Source organism: Lactuca virosa, chromosome 1, assembly GCF_052849685.1.
Source record: "Lactuca virosa cultivar CGN04683 chromosome 1, Lactuca_virosa_CGN04683_v6, whole genome shotgun sequence".
NCBI classification, from domain to species: Eukaryota; Viridiplantae; Streptophyta; class Magnoliopsida; order Asterales; family Asteraceae; genus Lactuca; species Lactuca virosa.
The window spans coordinates 61,558,874-61,574,985 of NC_136426.1; positions in this window are offsets into that span (position 1 = coordinate 61,558,874).

The following is a 16,112-nucleotide window of genomic DNA, read 5'->3' on the forward strand; positions in this document are numbered from 1 at the left end:
TCCCCGAGGATGCATATTTTTTAGTATGCGCACGACGTCGGGGGAAATCAAGGCATCGTGGCTAGTTTTCCGGTCATCATTCAAGAAATCAAGGCAGCGAGGTTAGTTTTGAGCTCATCATGGCATGTTTTCAAGGCAACGTGTTCGAGTATTCAGGGCAATGATGCAAGTTTCCAGGTCGTCGTTAGAGATAACAAGGCAACATGTTCCAGCAGTCAAGGTAACGAGGCTAGTTTCCAGGTCGTCGTTCAAGAAATAAAGGGAACGGGGCTAGTTTTCAGGACATCGTTCGACATATCAAGGCAACGTGTTGGACAAATCAAGGCAACATGGAACTAGTTAACAAGGCAACGTGTTGGGGGAGGCATCTTTCAAGGCCTTCGTTCGACAAATCTAGGCAGCAGGGCTTGTCACCAGGTCATCGTTCGAAAAATTAATGCAACAAGTTCGAGTAATCAAGGCAACGTGGCATGTTTTCCGGTCGTCGTCGAGCAACCAATGTAACATGTTGGGGGTGGGCTTCTTTCATGGGTCTTGGGGCTTGCCTTATCGGTGCTCGGTGGTTTCTTCGTCTCTATGGTCCCCCTGTATATACCTCAAGGCAATGTGGATAGCTCCCCAGTTCTCCAAGAGGCTAGTCTTCAGGTCATCGTTCAAAAAATCAAGGCAACAAGCTCAAGGCAATAGGGCTAGTTTCAAGGTCGTCATTCAAAAAATCTAGGGAACAATGCTAGTCATCAGGTCATCGTTCGACAAAATTAAGGCAACATGTTCGAGGAATCAAGGCAACAAGGCTAGTTTTTGGGTCGTCATTCGAGCAATCAAGGCAACGCGGATGGCTCCCCGATTCTCCAAGAGGCTAGTTTTCAGGTCATCATTCAAAAAATCAAGGCAACAAGTTCAAGGAAACAAGGCAACACGGCTAGTTTCAAGGTCGTCGTTCGACAAATCAAGGCAACAATGCTAGTCATCAGGGCATCATTCAGAAAATCGAGGCAACAAGTTCAAGGAAACAAGGCAACATGGCTAGTTTCAAGGCCGTCGTTCGACAAATCAAGGCAACAATGCTAGTCATCAGGTCATCGTTCGACAAATTAAGGCAACATGTTCGAGGAATCAAGGCAACAGGGCTAGTTTTTGGGTCGTCGTTCGAGCAATCAAGGCAACGTGTTGGGGGGTGGGATTCCTTCACGGGTCTTCGGGCTTGCCTTTTCGATGCTCGCTCGGAAACCTTGATTTACAGGGAAAAATTTCTTTCATGATCGAGAAAATGTGCACGGATTTCGAGTTACCGAGCAAAATGCGATTTTGGCTAACTTTCACCGCGTTGTGTCATCTTTGGTCACCGGGCGATCCTGTACTTCCGAATTACCGAAAACCCATTGAACGAAAGTTGCTCGAAATCATTGATTTACCTGGTAAGTTTTCCTTCGTGATCCATAAAATGTGCACGGATTTCGAGTTACCGAGCAAGATGTGATTTTGGCTAACTTTCATCGGGTTGGGTCATCTTTGGTCACCGGGTGGTCTTGTACTTCCGATTTAGCAAAAACCCATTGAATGAAAGTTGTTCGAAATCATTGATTTGCCTAGAAAAATTTCTTTTCGTGGTCGAGGAAATGTGCATGGATTTCGAGTTGTCGAGCAAAATTTGATTTTGGCCAGGTTTCATGGGGTTGGGTCATCTGATCACCGGTTAATCTTGACCGTATCTAGTCTTGGCCGAGTCGAAAAATCCCAGACGCTATAATTCTCTATAACTCGCCAAAATGAAGTCGGTTTGGCACGAATTGGACAAGGATAAAGGACCTTACAATAATAAAACCCGGTGACCGGGCCGTAATTCACCAACAACGGTGACGCAACCTCCGATAAAAACACATAACAACCTAAGCCGATGACTTGCGCTTACTAGGGCCACCAATTATACTACTTGTTTTCTCATAAGACGTCAAAAATGTCCAAAGAGCAACATATACTCATTTAATATGGGCATGCATCGTGTATAGCGACTTCGACGGTGTTTGGTTGTATTCGAACCCCAATGCATGGGTGCTTTTCTAAGGAGTTCATTTTGTTCCATTTTCTTATGCTTGTTTCGGTTTCGTAAATGAAAGAATTTCTCCGTACAAGATACAAACTGCACTATTGTATCTGTAATTTACAACTACTATCGACATACCCTCAAATGCATCAATAATAAGGGATTTAGAATGCACCTTAGCCAACTAACATATAGATCGGGGTCGTTAATGGGTCATGGCGTTCTTCGTTTGATCCTTTGGCTTGCATGTATCGTTTTTTAGGATGAGGTCTTGCTTCCTCGGCCCTTTATCAAGGCAACGTGGCTCGTTTTAAGCTCATCGTTCAAGGAATCAATGCAACACGGCCAGTTTTTCAGGTCGCCATTCGATAAACAAAGACAACATTTTCAAAATATCAAAAGGCCACATGGCTTGCTTTTAGGTCCTCGTATGGCTTGCTTTCGGGTCGTCTTTCGAGAAAACGAGGCAACATGTTCTAGAAATCAAATAATCGTTCGAGAAATAAAAAGGCTACGGGGGTAGTTTTCGGGTCGTAGTTTGATAATTCAAGGCAACATGTTCGAGTAATCAAGGCAACAAGGCTTGTTTTCAGGCCGTCGTTCAATAAAAAATCCAAGCGTTCAGGTCGTCGTTCGAGAAACACGGACAACATGTTGTAGAAATCAAAGGCGTTCCATAAATCAAGGCAACGGTGCTGGTTTTTCGGTTAGTCGGTCGAAAAGCCAAGGAAACATGTTCGGGGTTTCAAGGCAACAAGGCTAGTTTTCTTGTCTTCGTTCCGTAAATCAAGGCATCGGGGATAGTTTTAAGGTTGTTGTTTAAGAAAATCAAGACATGTTTTAAAAGTCATGGCAACGAGGGAAGATTTTAGGACACCGTTCGTCAGATCAAGGCAACACGCCAGCTTTCCGCCGTCGTCCGAAAAAGGCCGCCAACATTTTACTTAAACCGAAGCATCGTTCGTGAAATCAAGGCAACGGGGCAAATTTTAAGTCCTTCATTCGAAAAACCAAGCCATCGGGTTCGAGATATCAAGGCAACATGGCTTGTTTTTCAGGTCTTCGTTCGAAAAATCAAGGCAATGGGCATTGCTCTCCGCTCGTCATTCGAGATACCAAGACATCATGTTCAAGAAACCAAGGCCACAAGGCTAGTTTTCAGGTCATCATTCTAAAATTCAAGGCAACAACAATAAAGGCAACAGGCCTAGTTTCAAGGTCATCGTTCAATATATCTAAGCAACAAGTTCGAATAATCAAGGCAACAAGGCTAGTTTTCACGTCGTCGTTTGAGCAAACAAGGCAACATGTTGGGGTGGGCTTCGTTCACGGTTCATTGGGCTTGCCTTGTCGGTGCTCGATGGTGGCTTCGTCGCCATGGTCCCCCTATATATACATCAAGGCAATGGGGATAGCAATCAGGCTTCCGTTTGAGATATCAAGACAACATGTCCTAGAATTCAAGGCCGCAAGGCTAGTTTTCAGGTCATCGTTCTAAAAATGAAGCCAATATGTTCAAGAAGTCAAGGCAACAGACACTGGTTTCCCCGAGGATGCATATTTTTTAGTATGCGCACGACGTCGGGGGAAATCAAGGCACCGTGGCTAGTTTTCCGGTCATCGTTCAAGAAATCAAGGCAGCGAGGCTAGTTTTGAGGTCATCATGGCATGTTTTCAAGGCAACGTGTTCGAGTATTCAGGGCAACGATGCATGTTTCCAGGTCGTCGTTAGAGATAACAAGGCAACGTGTTCCAGCAGTCAAGGTAACGAGGCTAGTTTCCAGGTCGTCGTTCAAGAAATAAAGGGAACGAGGCTAGTTTTCAGGACATCGTTCGACATATCAAGGCAACGTGTTGGACAAATCAAGGCAACATGGAACTAGTTAACAAGGCAACGTGTTGGGGGAGGCATCTTTCAAGGCCATCGTTCGACAAATCTAGGCAGCAGGGCTTGTCACCAGGTCATCGTTCGAAAAATTAATGCAACAAGTTCGAGTAATCAAGGCAACGTGGCATGTTTTCCGGTCGTCGTTCGAGCAACCAAGGTAACATGTTGGGGGTGGGCTTCTTTCATGGGTCTTGGGGCTTGCCTTATCGGTGCTCGGTGGTTTCTTCGTCTCTATGGTCCCCCTATATATACCTCAAGGCAATGTGGATAGCTCCCCAGTTCTCCAAGAGGCTAGTCTTCAAGTCATCGTTCAAAAAATCAAGGCAACAAGCTCAAGGCAATAGGGCTAGTTTCAAGGTCGTCGTTCAAAAAATCTAGGGAACAATGCTAGTCATCAGGTCATCGTTCGACAAAATTAAGGCAACATGTTCGAGGAATAAAGGCAACAAGGCTAGTTTTTGGGTCGTCATTCGAGCAATCAAGGCAACGCGGATGGCTCCCCGATTCTCCAAGAGGCTAGTTTTCAGGTCATCATTCAAAAAATCAAGGCAACAAGTTCAAGGAAACAAGGCAACACGGCTAGTTTCAAGGTCGTCGTTCGACAAATCAAGGCAACAATGCTAGTCATCAGGGCATCATTCAGAAAATCGAGGCAACAAGTTCAAGGAAACAAGGCAACAGGGCTAGTTTCAAGGCCGTCGTTCGACAAATCAAGGCAACAATGCTAGTCATCAGGTCATCGTTCGACAAATTAAGGCAACATGTTCGAGGAATCAAGGCAACAGGGCTAGTTTTTGGGTCGTCGTTCGAGCAATCAAGGCAACGTGTTGGGGGGTGGGATTCCTTCACGGGTCTTCGGGCTTGCCTTTTCGATGCTCGCTCGGAAACCTTGATTTACAGGGAAAAATTTCTTTCATGATCGAGAAAATGTGCACGGATTTCGAGTTACCGAGCAAAATGCGATTTTGGCTAACTTTCACCGCGTTGTGTCATCTTTGGTCACCGGGCGATCCTGTACTTCCGAATTACCGAAAACCCATTGAACGAAAGTTGCTCGAAATCATTGATTTACCTGGTAAGTTTTCCTTCGTGATCCATAAAATGTGCACGGATTTCGAGTTACCGAGCAAGATGTGATTTTGGCTAACTTTCATCGGGTTGGGTCATCTTTGGTCACCGGGTGGTCTTGTACTTCCGATTTAGCAAAAACCCATTGAATGAAAGTTGTTCGAAATCATTGATTTGCCTAGAAAAATTTCTTTTCGTGGTCGAGGAAATGTGCATGGATTTCGAGTTGTCGAGCAAAATTTGATTTTGGCCAGGTTTCATGGGGTTGGGTCATCTGATCACCGGTTAATCTTGACCGTATCTAGTCTTGGCCGAGTCGAAAAATCCCAGACGCTATAATTCTCTATAACTCGCCAAAATGAAGTCGGTTTGGCACGAATTGGACAAGGATAAAGGACCTTACAATAATAAAACCCGGTGACCGGGCCGTAATTCACCAACAACGGTGACGCAACCTCCGATAAAAACACATAACAACCTAAGCCGATGACTTGCGCATACTAGGGCCACCAATTATACTTTGTTTTCTCATAAGACGTCAAAAATGTCCAAAGAGCAACATATACTCATTTAATATGGGCATGCATCGTGTATAGCGACTTCGACGGTGTTTGGTTGTATTCGAACCCCAATGCATGGGTGCTTTTCTAAGGAGTTCATTTTGTTCCATTTTCTTATGCTTGTTTCGGTTTCGTAAATGAAAGAATTTCTCCGTACAAGATACAAACTGCACTATTGGATCTGTAATTTACAACTACTATCGACATACCCTCAAATGCATCAATAATAAGGGATTTAGAATGCACCTTAGCCAACTAACATATAGATCGGGGTCGTTAATGGGTCATGGCGTTCTTCGTTTGATCCTTTGGCTTGCATGTATCGTTTTTTAGGATGAGGTCTTGCTTCCTCGGCCCTTTATCAAGGCAACGTGGCTCGTTTTAAGCTCATCGTTCAAGGAATCAATGCAACACGGCCAGTTTTTCAGGTCGCCATTCGATAAACAAAGACAACATTTTCAAAATATCAAAAGGCCACATGGCTTGCTTTTAGGTCCTCGTATGGCTTGCTTTCGGGTCGTCTTTCGAGAAAACGAGGCAACATGTTCTAGAAATCAAATAATCGTTCGAGAAATAAAAAGGCTACGGGGGTAGTTTTCGGGTCGTAGTTTGATAATTCAAGGCAACATGTTCGAGTAATCAAGGCAACAAGGCTTGTTTTCAGGCCGTCGTTCAATAAAAAATCCAAGCGTTCAGGTCGTCGTTCGAGAAACACGGACAACATGTTGTAGAAATCAAAGGCGTTCCATAAATCAAGGCAACGGTGCTGGTTTTTCAGTTAGTCGGTCGAAAAGCCAAGGAAACATGTTCGGGGTTTCAAGGCAACAAGGCTAGTTTTCTTGTCTTCGTTCCGTAAATCAAGGCATCGGGGATAGTTTTAAGGTTGTTGTTTAAGAAAATCAAGACATGTTTTAAAAGTCATGGCAACGAGGGAAGATTTTAGGACACCGTTCGTCAGATCAAGGCAACACGCCAGCTTTCAGCCGTCGTCCGAAAAAGGCCGCCAACATTTTACTTAAACCGAAGCATCGTTCGTGAAATCAAGGCAACGGGGCAAATTTTAAGTCCTTCATTCGAAAAACCAAGCCATCGGGTTCGAGATATCAAGGCAACATGGCTTGTTTTTCAGGTCTTCGTTTGAAAAATCAAGGCAATGGGCATTGCTCTCCGCTCGTCATTCGAGATACCAAGACATCATGTTCAAGAAACCAAGGCCACAAGGCTAGTTTTCAGGTCATCATTCTAAAATTCAAGGCAACAACAATAAAGGCAACAGGCCTAGTTTCAAGGTCATCGTTCAATATATCTAAGCAACAAGTTCGAATAATCAAGGCAACAAGGCTAGTTTTCACGTCGTCGTTCGTGCAAACAAGGCAACATGTTGGGGTGGGCTTCGTTCACGGTTCATTGGGCTTGCCTTGTCGGTGCTCGATGGTGGCTTCGTCGCCATGGTCCCCCTATATATACATCAAGGCAATGGGGATAGCAATCAGGCTTCCGTTTGAGATATCAAGACAACATGTCCTAGAATTCAAGGCCGCAAGGCTAGTTTTCAGGTCATCGTTCTAAAAATCAAGCCAATATGTTCAAGAAGTCAAGGCAACAGACACTGGTTTCCCCGAGGATGCATATTTTTTAGTATGCGCACGACGTCGGGGGAAATCAAGGCACCGTGGCTAGTTTTCCGGTCATCGTTCAAGAAATCAAGGCAGCGAGGCTAGTTTTGAGGTCATCATGGCATGTTTTCAAGGCAACGTGTTCGAGTATTCAGGGCAACGATGCATGTTTCCAGGTCGTCGTTAGAGATAACAAGGCAACGTGTTCCAGCAGTCAAGGTAACGAGGCTAGTTTCCAGGTCGTCGTTCAAGAAATAAAGGGAACGGGGCTAGTTTTCAGGACATCGTTCGACATATCAAGGCAACGTGTTGGACAAATCAAGGCAACATGGAACTAGTTAACAAGGCAACGTGTTGGGGGAGGCATCTTTCAAGGCCATCGTTCGACAAATCTAGGCAGCAGGGCTTGTCACCAGGTCATCGTTCGAAAAATTAATGCAACAAGTTCGAGTAATCAAGGCAACGTGGCATGTTTTCCGGTCGTCGTTCGAGCAACCAAGGTAACATGTTGGGGGTGGGCTTCTTTCATGGGTCTTGGGGCTTGCCTTATCGGTGCTCGGTGGTTTCTTCGTCTCTATGGTCCCCCTATATATACCTCAAGGCAATGTGGATAGCTCCCCAGTTCTCCAAGAGGCTAGTCTTCAGGTCATCGTTCAAAAAATCAAGGCAACAAGCTCAAGGCAATAGGGCTAGTTTCAAGGTCGTCGTTCAAAAAATCTAGGGAACAATGCTAGTCATCAGGTCATCGTTCGACAAAATTAAGGCAACATGTTCGAGGAATCAAGGCAACAAGGCTAGTTTTTGGGTCGTCATTCGAGCAATCAAGGCAACGCGGATGGCTCCCCGATTCTCCAAGAGGCTAGTTTTCAGGTCATCATTCAAAAAATCAAGGCAACAAGTTCAAGGAAACAAGGCAACACGGCTAGTTTCAAGGTCGTCGTTCGACAAATCAAGGCAACAATGCTAGTCATCAGGGCATCATTCAGAAAATCGAGGCAACAAGTTCAAGGAAACAAGGCAACAGGGCTAGTTTCAAGGCCGTCGTTCGACAAATCAAGGCAACAATGCTAGTCATCAGGTCATCGTTCGACAAATTAAGGCAACATGTTCGAGGAATCAAGGCAACATGGCTAGTTTTTGGGTCGTCGTTCGAGCAATCAAGGCAACGTGTTGGGGGGTGGGATTCCTTCACGGGTCTTGGGGCTTGCCTTTTCGATGCTCGCTCGGAAACCTTGATTTACAGGGAAAAATTTCTTTCATGATCGAGAAAATGTGCACGGATTTCGAGTTACCGAGCAAAATGCGATTTTGGCTAACTTTCACCGCGTTGTGTCATCTTTGGTCACCGGGCAATCCTGTACTTCCGAATTACCGAAAACCCATTGAACGAAAGTTGCTCGAAATCATTGATTTACCTGGTAAGTTTTCCTTCGTGATCCATAAAATGTGCACGGATTTCGAGTTACCGAGCAAGATGTGATTTTGGCTAACTTTCATCGGGTTGGGTCATCTTTGGTCACCGGGTGGTCTTGTACTTCCGATTTAGCAAAAACCCATTGAATGAAAGTTGTTCGAAATCATTGATTTGCCTAGAAAAATTTCTTTTCGTGGTCGAGGAAATGTGCATGGATTTCGAGTTGTCGAGCAAAATTTGATTTTGGCCAGGTTTCATGGGGTTGGGTCATCTGATCACCGGTTAATCTTGACCGTATCTAGTCTTGGCCGAGTCGAAAAATCCCAGACGCTATAATTCTCTATAACTCGCCAAAATGAAGTCGGTTTGGCACGAATTGGACAAGGATAAAGGACCTTACAATAATAAAACCCGGTGACCGGGCCGTAATTCACCAACAACGGTGACGCAACCTCCGATAAAAACACATAACAACCTAAGCCGATGACTTGCGCTTACTAGGGCCACCAATTATACTTTGTTTTCTCATAAGACGTCAAAAATGTCCAAAGAGCAACATATACTCATTTAATATGGGCATGCATCGTGTATAGCGACTTCGACGGTGTTTGGTTGTATTCGAACCCCAATGTATGGGTGCTTTTCTAAGGAGTTCATTTTGTTCCATTTTCTTATGCTTGTTTCGGTTTCGTAAATGAAAGAATTTCTCCGTACAAGATACAAACTGCACTATTGGATCTGTAATTTACAACTACTATCGACATACCCTCAAATGCATCAATAATAAGGGATTTAGAATGCACCTTAGCCAACTAACATATAGATCGGGGTCGTTAATGGGTCATGGCGTTCTTCGTTTGATCCTTTGGCTTGCATGTATCGTTTTTTAGGATGAGGTCTTGCTTCCTCGGCCCTTTATCAAGGCAACGTGGCTCGTTTTAAGCTCATCGTTCAAGGAATCAATGCAACACGGCCAGTTTTTCAGGTCGCCATTCGATAAACAAAGACAACATTTTCAAAATATCAAAAGGCCACATGGCTTGCTTTTAGGTCCTCGTATGGCTTGCTTTCGGGTCGTCTTTCGAGAAAACGAGGCAACATGTTGTAGAAATCAAATAATCGTTCGAGAAATAAAAAGGCTACGGGGGTATTTTTCGGGTCGTAGTTTGATAATTCAAGGCAACATGTTCGAGTAATCAAGGCAACAAGGCTTGTTTTCAGGCCGTCGTTCAATAAAAAATCCAAGCGTTCAGGTCGTCGTTCGAGAAACACGGACAACATGTTGTAGAAATCAAAGGCGTTCCATAAATCAAGGCAACGGTGCTGGTTTTTCAGTTAGTCGGTCGAAAAACCAAGGAAACATGTTCGGGGTTTCAAGGCAACAAGGCTAGTTTTCTTGTCTTCGTTCCGTAAATCAAGGCATCGGGGATAGTTTTAAGGTTGTTGTTTAAGAAAATCAAGACATGTTTTAAAAGTCATGGCAACGAGGGAAGATTTTAGGACACCGTTCGTCAGATCAAGGCAACACGCCAGCTTTCAGCCGTCGTCCGAAAAAGGCCGCCAACATTTTACTTAAACCGAAGCATCGTTCGTGAAATCAAGGCAACGCGGCAAATTTTAAGTCCTTCATTCGAAAAACCAAGCCATCGGGTTCGAGATATCAAGGCAACATGGCTTGTTTTTCAGGTCTTCGTTTGATAAATCAAGGCAATGGGCATTGCTCTCCGCTCGTCATTCGAGATACCAAGACATCATGTTCAAGAAACCAAGGCCACAAGGCTAGTTTTCAGGTCATCATTCTAAAATTCAAGGCAACAACAATAAAGGCAACAGGCCTAGTTTCAAGGTCATCGTTCAATATATCTAAGCAACAAGTTCGAATAATCAAGGCAACAAGGCTAGTTTTCACGTCGTCGTTCGTGCAAACAAGGCAACATGTTGGGGTGGGCTTCGTTCACGGTTCATTGGGCTTGCCTTGTCGGTGCTCGATGGTGGCTTCGTCGCCATGGTCCCCCTATATATACATCAAGGCAATGGGGATAGCAATCAGGCTTCCGTTTGAGATATCAAGACAACATGTCCTAGAATTCAAGGCCGCAAGGCTAGTTTTCAGGTCATCGTTCTAAAAATCAAGCCAATATGTTCAAGAAGTCAAGGCAACAGACACTGGTTTCCCCGAGGATGCATATTTTTTAGTATGCGCACGACGTCGGGGGAAATCAAGGCACCGTGGCTAGTTTTCCGGTCATCGTTCAAGAAATCAAGGCAGCGAGGCTAGTTTTGAGGTCATCATGGCATGTTTTCAAGGCAACGTGTTCGAGTATTCAGGGCAACGATGCATGTTTCCAGGTCGTCGTTAGAGATAACAAGGCAACGTGTTCCAGCAGTCAAGGTAACGAGGCTAGTTTCCAGGTCGTCGTTCAAGAAATAAAGGGAACGGGGCTAGTTTTCAGGACATCGTTCGACATATCAAGGCAACGTGTTGGACAAATCAAGGCAACATGGAACTAGTTAACAAGGCAACGTGTTGGGGGAGGCATCTTTCAAGGCCATCGTTCGACAAATCTAGGCAGCAGGGCTTGTCACCAGGTCATCGTTCGAAAAATTAATGCAACAAGTTCGAGTAATCAAGGCAACGTGGCATGTTTTCTGGTCGTCGTTCGAGCAACCAAGGTAACATGTTGGGGGTGGGCTTCTTTCATGGGTCTTGGGGCTTGCCTTATCGGTGCTCGGTGGTTTCTTCGTCTCTATGGTCCCCCTATATATACCTCAAGGCAATGTGGATAGCTCCCCAGTTCTCCAAGAGGCTAGTCTTCAAGTCATCGTTCAAAAAATCAAGGCAACAAGCTCAAGGCAATAGGGCTAGTTTCAAGGTCGTCGTTCAAAAAATCTAGGGAACAATGCTAGTCATCAGGTCATCGTTCGACAAAATTAAGGCAACATGTTCGAGGAATCAAGGCAACAAGGCTAGTTTTTGGGTCGTCATTCGAGCAATCAAGGCAACGCGGATGGCTCCCCGATTCTCCAAGAGGCTAGTTTTCAGGTCATCATTCAAAAAATCAAGGCAACAAGTTCAAGGAAACAAGGCAACACGGCTAGTTTCAAGGTCGTCGTTCGACAAATCAAGGCAACAATGCTAGTCATCAGGGCATCATTCAGAAAATCGAGGCAACAAGTTCAAGGAAACAAGGCAACAGGGCTAGTTTCAAGGCCGTCGTTCGACAAATCAAGGCAACAATGCTAGTCATCAGGTCATCGTTCGACAAATTAAGGCAACATGTTCGAGGAATCAAGGCAACATGGCTAGTTTTTGGGTCGTCGTTCGAGCAATCAAGGCAACGTGTTGGGGGGTGGGATTCCTTCACGGGTCTTGGGGCTTGCCTTTTCGATGCTCGCTCGGAAACCTTGATTTACAGGGAAAAATTTCTTTCATGATCGAGAAAATGTGCACGGATTTCGAGTTACCGAGCAAAATGCGATTTTGGCTAACTTTCACCGCGTTGTGTCATCTTTGGTCACCGGGCAATCCTGTACTTCCGAATTACCGAAAACCCATTGAACGAAAGTTGCTCGAAATCATTGATTTACCTGGTAAGTTTTCCTTCGTGATCCATAAAATGTGCACGGATTTCGAGTTACCGAGCAAGATGTGATTTTGGCTAACTTTCATCGGGTTGGGTCATCTTTGGTCACCGGGTGGTCTTGTACTTCCGATTTAGCAAAAACCCATTGAATGAAAGTTGTTCGAAATCATTGATTTGCCTAGAAAAATTTCTTTTCGTGGTCGAGGAAATGTGCATGGATTTCGAGTTGTCGAGCAAAATTTGATTTTGGCCAGGTTTCATGGGGTTGGGTCATCTGATCACCGGTTAATCTTGACCGTATCTAGTCTTGGCCGAGTCGAAAAATCCCAGACGCTATAATTCTCTATAACTCGCCAAAATGAAGTCGGTTTGGCACGAATTGGACAAGGATAAAGGACCTTACAATAATAAAACCCGGTGACCGGGCCGTAATTCACCAACAACGGTGACGCAACCTCCGATAAAAACACATAACAACCTAAGCCGATGACTTGCGCTTACTAGGGCCACCAATTATACTTTGTTTTCTCATAAGACGTCAAAAATGTCCAAAGAGCAACATATACTCATTTAATATGGGCATGCATCGTGTATAGCGACTTCGACGGTGTTTGGTTGTATTCGAACCCCAATGTATGGGTGCTTTTCTAAGGAGTTCATTTTGTTCCATTTTCTTATGCTTGTTTCGGTTTCGTAAATGAAAGAATTTCTCCGTACAAGATACAAACTGCACTATTGGATATGTAATTTACAACTACTATCGACATACCCTCAAATGCATCAATAATAAGGGATTTAGAATGCACCTTAGCCAACTAACATATAGATCGGGGTCGTTAATGGGTCATGGCGTTCTTCGTTTGATCCTTTGGCTTGCATGTATCGTTTTTTAGGATGAGGTCTTGCTTCCTCGGCCCTTTATCAAGGCAACGTGGCTCGTTTTAAGCTCATCGTTCAAGGAATCAATGCAACACGGCCAGTTTTTCAGGTCGCCATTCGATAAACAAAGACAACATTTTCAAAATATCAAAAGGCCACATGGCTTGCTTTTAGGTCCTCGTATGGCTTGCTTTCGGGTCGTCTTTCGAGAAAACGAGGCAACATGTTGTAGAAATCAAATAATCGTTCGAGAAATAAAAAGGCTACGGGGGTATTTTTCGGGTCGTAGTTTGATAATTCAAGGCAACATGTTCGAGTAATCAAGGCAACAAGGCTTGTTTTCAGGCCGTCGTTCAATAAAAAATCCAAGCGTTCAGGTCGTCGTTCGAGAAACACGGACAACATGTTGTAGAAATCAAAGGCGTTCCATAAATCAAGGCAACGGTGCTGGTTTTTCAGTTAGTCGGTCGAAAAACCAAGGAAACATGTTCGGGGTTTCAAGGCAACAAGGCTAGTTTTCTTGTCTTCGTTCCGTAAATCAAGGCATCGGGGATAGTTTTAAGGTTGTTGTTTAAGAAAATCAAGACATGTTTTAAAAGTCATGGCAACGAGGGAAGATTTTAGGACACCGTTCGTCAGATCAAGGCAACACGCCAGCTTTCAGCCGTCGTCCGAAAAAGGCCGCCAACATTTTACTTAAACCGAAGCATCGTTCGTGAAATCAAGGCAACGCGGCAAATTTTAAGTCCTTCATTCGAAAAACCAAGCCATCGGGTTCGAGATATCAAGGCAACATGGCTTGTTTTTCAGGTCTTCGTTCGAAAAATCAAGGCAATGGGCATTGCTCTCCGCTCGTCATTGGAGATACCAAGACATCATGTTCTAGAAACCAAGGCCACAAGGCTAGTTTTCAGGCCATCATTCTAAAATTCAAGGCAACAACAATAAAGGCAACAGGCCTAGTTTCAAGGTCATCGTTCAATATATCTAAGCAACAAGTTCGAATAATCAAGGCAACAAGGCTAGTTTTCACGTCGTCGTTCGAGCAAACAAGGCAACATGCTGGGGTGGGCTTCGTTCACGGTTCATTGGGCTTGCCTTGTCGGTGCTCGATGGTGGCTTCGTCGCCATGGTCCCCCTATATATACATCAAGGCAATGGGGATAGCAATCAGGCTTCCGTTTGAGATATCAAGACAACATGTCCTAGAATTCAAGGCCGCAAGGCTAGTTTTCAGGTCATCGTTCTAAAAATCAAGCCAATATGTTCAAGAAGTCAAGGCAACAGACACTGGTTTCCCCGAGGATGCATATTTTTTAGTATGCGCACGACGTCGGGGGAAATCAAGGCATCGTGGCTAGTTTTCAGGTCATCATTCAAGAAATCAAGGCAGCGAGGTTAGTTTTGAGGTCATCATGGCATGTTTTCAAGGCAACGTGTTCGAGTATTCAGGGCAACGATGCAAGTTTCCAGGTCGTCGTTAGAGATAACAAGGCAACGTGTTCCAGCAGTCAAGGTAACGAGGCTAGTTTCCAGGTCGTCGTTCAAGAAATAAAGGGAACGGGGCTAGTTTTCAGGACATCGTTCGACATATCAAGGCAACGTGTTGGACAAATCAAGGCAACATGGAACTAGTTAACAAGGCAACGTGTTGGGGGAGGCATCTTTCAAGGCCATCGTTCGACAAATCTAGGCAGCAGGGCTTGTCACCAGGTCATCGTTCGAAAAATTAATGCAACAAGTTCGAGTAATCAAGGCAACGTGGCATGTTTTCCGGTCGTCGTCGAGCAACCAATGTAACATGTTGGGGGTGGGCTTCTTTCATGGGTCTTGGGGCTTGCCTTATCGGTGCTCGGTGGTTTCTTCGTCTCTATCGTCCCCCTATATATACCTCAAGGCAATGTGGATAGCTCCCCAGTTCTCCAAGAGGCTAGTCTTCAGGTCATCGTTCAAAAAGTCAAGGCAACAAGCTCAAGGCAATAGGGCTAGTTTCAAGGTCGTCGTTTAAAAAATCTAGCGAACAATGCTAGTCATCAGGTCATCGTTCGACAAAATTAAGGCAACATGTTCGAGGAATCAAGGCAACAAGGCTAGTTTTTGGGTCGTCATTCGAGCAATCAAGGGAACGCGGATGGCTCCCCGATTCTCCAAGAGGCTAGTTTTCAGGTCATCATTCAAAAAATCAAGGCAACAAGTTCAAGGAAACAAGGCAACACGGCTAGTTTCAAGGTCGTCGTTCGACAAATCAAGGCAACAATGCTAGTCATCAGGGCATCATTCAGAAAATCAAGGCAACAAGTTCAAGGAAACAAGGCAACAGGGCTAGTTTCAAGGCCGTCGTTCGACAAATCAAGGCAACAATGCTAGTCATCAGGTCATCGTTCGACAAATTAAGGCAACATGTTCGAGGAATCAAGGCAACATGGCTAGTTTTTGGGTCGTCGTTCGAGCAATCAAGGCAACGTGTTGGGGGGTGGGATTCCTTCACGGGTCTTGGGGCTTGCCTTTTCGATGCTCGCTCGGAAACCTTGATTTACAGGGAAAAATTTCTTTCATGATCGAGAAAATGTGCACGGATTTCGAGTTACCGAGCAAAATGCGATTTTGGCTAACTTTCACCGCGTTCTGTCATCTTTGGTCACCGGGCAATCCTGTACTTCCGAATTACCGAAAACCCATTGAACGAAAGTTGCTCGAAATCATTGATTTACCTGGTAAGTTTTCCTTCGTGATCCATAAAATGTGCACGGATTTCGAGTTACCGAGCAAGATGTGATTTTGGCTAACTTTCATCGGGTTGGGTCATCTTTGGTCACCGGGTGGTCTTGTACTTCCGATTTAGCAAAAACCCATTGAATGAAAGTTGTTCGAAATCATTGATTTGCCTAGAAAAATTTCTTTTCGTGGTCGAGGAAATGTGCATGGATTTCGAGTTGTCGAGCAAAATTTGATTTTGGCCAGGTTTCATGGGGTTGGGTCATCTGATCACCGGTTAATCTTGACCGTATCTAGTCTTGGCCGAGTCGAAAAATCCCAGACGCTATAATTCTCTATAACTC